At 40.1% G+C, this 3,934-nt stretch overlaps 1 non-coding gene across 1 annotated transcript; it reads left to right on the top strand.

The window, feature by feature from the left end:
• The first annotated feature begins 1,364 nt into the window (after nt 1-1,364).
• LOC145391778 (5S ribosomal RNA) lies at nt 1,365-1,482 on the top strand. The gene has a single exon (XR_013895907.1). It is a non-coding gene; the product is annotated as a 5S ribosomal RNA (ribosomal RNA).
• The last annotated feature ends 2,452 nt before the right edge of the window (nt 1,483-3,934 follow it).

Below are 3,934 nucleotides of genomic sequence, written 5' to 3'. Positions count from 1 at the left end.
CTTTACATCCATTCTAAGTGAAGGACATCTAAACACTTTTTTCATTCCTCCCAGCACCTTACCTACTTCATTCATTTTAAACTTCACTTCTGCATCTATTCTTCCATCCACAGCAATATGTGACCCTAAATATTTAAAACAATCTACCTTCTCAAGCAACTCACCATTCAAAACTATATTCATCTCCCTACCATCTACCAACCTTGTACACTTCATCACTTTACTCTTATTCTAATTTACTTTCAATTTCCTCCTTTCACACACCCTTCCAAACTCCTCTACCAACTGTCTCAATCTCTCCTCTGAATCACCCACCAGTGCAGTATCATCTGCAAACAGCAGCTGCTTCAGATTCCACTCTCCACCATCAACAATCACCAGACTCAGACCTCCACCTAACACTCTTGCATTCACCTCTCTTACAACATCATCCATATAAATATTAAACAACCAAGGCGACATCACACATCCCTGTCGCAGCCCCACCCTCACAGGAAACCAATCACTCACAGCATTTCCCACTCTTACACGCGCTTTACTATTTACATTAAAACTTTTCACCCCTTTTAGTAACTTACCATAAAGTCCATACAATCTTAAAACAGTCCACAAAGCCTCCCTATCCTTTCTATCATATGCTTTCTCTAAATCCATGAATGCCCAAAACACATCCTTGCCTTTCACTAAACACTTTTCACACACTTGTCTCACAGCAAACACCTGATCCACGCATCCCCTCTCTCTCCTAAAGCCACACTGCTCATCACCAATCACTCCCTCTGTACCCTCTCTAACTCTCATAATTAACACTCTACCATACACCTTTCCTACAACTCTCTCTCTCTCTCTCTCTCTCTGTATATATATATATATATATATATATATATATATATATAAATATATATATATATATATATATATATATATATATATATATGGTAGAGTGTGCGTTTTTGTACACGGGTGAACCAGGGTTCGCGCCCCGCCAGGGTAATAAACTTTGTGAGTGTTCACCCGGCCACGTATGCATTGGAGGACACAAGGGGTGCTGTGGTTGAACCAGTGTCGCTTACTATAAAGTATGCTTGCACTCACTTGGCTTGAGCGGGCCGATTACACTTGGTTCACAGACTAAAAACAGATCCAAAGCCACTCCAAGACTACAATTACACTTACAAGCACTTCTCACCCTACATGGAATCTCTACCAGACAGCCTAAGCCACTTGGTAGAGATACATTGGCTGTATCGTCCCGACTTCGGTCGGGATAGGCCGGTCCTGCAGTGGTTACTCAAAACGGCTGATGATGATGACATATATATATATATATATATATATATATATATATATATATATATATATATGCCAACGGCCATACCACGTTGAGTACACCGCTTCCCGTCCGATCAGCGAAGTTAAGCAACGTTGGGTCTGGTTAGTACTTGGATGGGTGACCGCCTGGAACACCACATGCTGTTGGCATCCCTACGTGTCAAGTGGGGTTGGTGGAGGATTAGTGCCCCTCCCTGTAAAACAATTAACTCTAAGCCCTTGGCCACCCCGTCTGGGATACATGGCGTCTGGCAATGAATGTATATATATATGTATATATATATATATACATCGGGTTCATAGGTCCGATATGAAGAGAAGGGGAGGTGGGGGCGTCAGCAGTCCCTAACTTATTCTGTTGTTGGGCCGCAGGCTCATGTGGACATCAGACTGAACCCGGTGGACTGCTGGCTGAATCTGCTCTTTTACTACACTCCCCCATCATCCTTTCGGGGGACAGTGAGGGAAGTGAAGGATTTTTTTTAACTGGACAGCTCCTTTACACGGTAATATTGGTGTCACCACGTGAAGACGTCTCCTTCCTCGTCCAGAGCCAATACTTATAATAATTGTCATAAGTCACTGAAAAAATGCATATATTATCGAGGTATAAAAACTAAATCCCACTTCTTTCTTTTGTGTAAGATTACAGCAGTCAAACTGGGTATGTGTACAGTAGGTGCTGTCATTCACTATCCACTTACTTGATTTAGTGCTACTTTCCGATAACTTTACAATGAGTGACATAGGAATTAGTTCCTTGTAGCACAGGAAACTATTTACTATGTTGGACAGTAACCATACAATAAAATAATCACCTGTTGGCTTAATAGGTTAAGATTCTCCAGGTGGACGTGGTCCATTGGAATTTATATCCAAGGATAGGTTGGAGCTTTTTGATCACTTAACACCGCCCATGGACGAGCGAACGGTCACTCTCGCTTTGCATGTCTGGACTAAGTAGCCTAGCCGGAGACTCCCAAGTTCATGATTGAGCAAAAAAGGACTGGATGATAGACAGACAGACGTTGATAATAGCTTTTCAGCGTTGGCGTGTCTTGCATCAGGAATATACAAGTGGATATGACCCACTTGAGGCCGATGACGTGCTGTATTATTCTTGCTGCCAGAATGGGCCGTACTATAAAAACCAAGAGTTCAGTCGGTCAGTCGGCGACGTTCAGTTGTCAGACGTTCCTCTGAGTCAGTCATCCTTACTATAAAAAATCTGGACCGTAAGTCTTGGCGAAATCCAGTTCAGGCGTTTGTATGCCACGACTATCGTTAGACTGGGCGAGAATACGCTGCATGAGCGCTAACAGTGCGCGAATGTTGAATGATTCTACTGTTCAGTAAACCAGACACTTCGCTAACCTGTTCTAAACTTTTATTTTTATGTAGGAAATATGTATATATGTGCTAGAATTGCTAACAAGTGACGGTAGAACGAATAAAGAGGATGCATTTACAAGCAAGTTACAGTGAACTGTATAGGCTAAGCATGAATTATGATTTATCCTCCTTTTGCAGTTATTTTCATGAAATAATTATTGAGATTATCCACATCCGAATTTCTAAGTGCAAACGGAATGTACTAATGCATATTTCATAGCTTGCCATGGTATGTTTCCGGCAAGTCAGGAATTATCCTGCAGTTTATCCTGATTATGTACACCTCTTCTCATGCAGTAGTACATCCTGTGTTCCAAAATTAATATTGCAAGATGCAAATACAGAGTTATTGCAGAATTATTTTTAGTATGGAGACTGCTTTACTTCTTTGCAAAGCTTACATTCATTGGATCACCAACACAAGAGGGATGCAGTAACATTCCTCCATTCTTTTTCAGCATTTCCTTTCCACAACAATCATCCAGCCATGACCAGCAGGCCATATTGGAAAATATACAGACAGGTTATAGGATGTGGTTACTGTAACAGTTGTTCATTCAGTTTCTCTATATATAAGTATAGTTTTTCTCCCTATATTATTGTCACCTTCCATGTGTCAGGTATTACTAGTTTGGCTCAGCAATTATACTCCTCAGGTATTCACATTCTTGATTACTACCTTTCCCTTCTAGCAGTATGCAATTATTTCCTATATTACATGGTACAGTACTTCTTTTTGTGTTCCAGGCTGCTAGATAAGCTTTCCTCTTTTCCCAGAAATTATTCCACCTGTACAGTACTTTCATCCAGTTCTGTTTTATACATTTTCGAGTTGTTTGCTTTTGTGTTTTCCTAGCTTTCTCCTAAAATGGTCATATCCTTGATGCTTGTCTCCTTCATTAAATATTTATCTCATTACTTCCTGTTTGTCACAGTCACCTTTCACGGTTTTGTATAAGCTTTCCACCGTAACCAATATTCCTTGCCTTTCCTACACCCATCTAATTCTTTATTACAATAACAGCAATTTTTATCTAATTAACTATATTTTATAAATTATTATATATGCATGCTACATGCCATTACTTTAGGCCTGTAGCTGTTTACAGGTACGAAAAGCTCCTGGGATAGAAAGATACCTAAGGATTTATTTTTGTAAATCTCATGAAATAATCTGCGCTCTTTTACTAACAAATTTTGCTTTGAAGAC

This window comes from Coenobita brevimanus, chromosome 19, assembly GCF_032717465.1.
Source record: "Coenobita brevimanus isolate Jiangsu-jjx chromosome 19, ASM3271746v2, whole genome shotgun sequence".
Taxonomy (NCBI): domain Eukaryota; kingdom Metazoa; phylum Arthropoda; class Malacostraca; order Decapoda; family Coenobitidae; genus Coenobita; species Coenobita brevimanus.
Note: the sequence above shows the minus strand (reverse complement) of the source record. Positions and strands in the feature narration are given on the sequence as shown.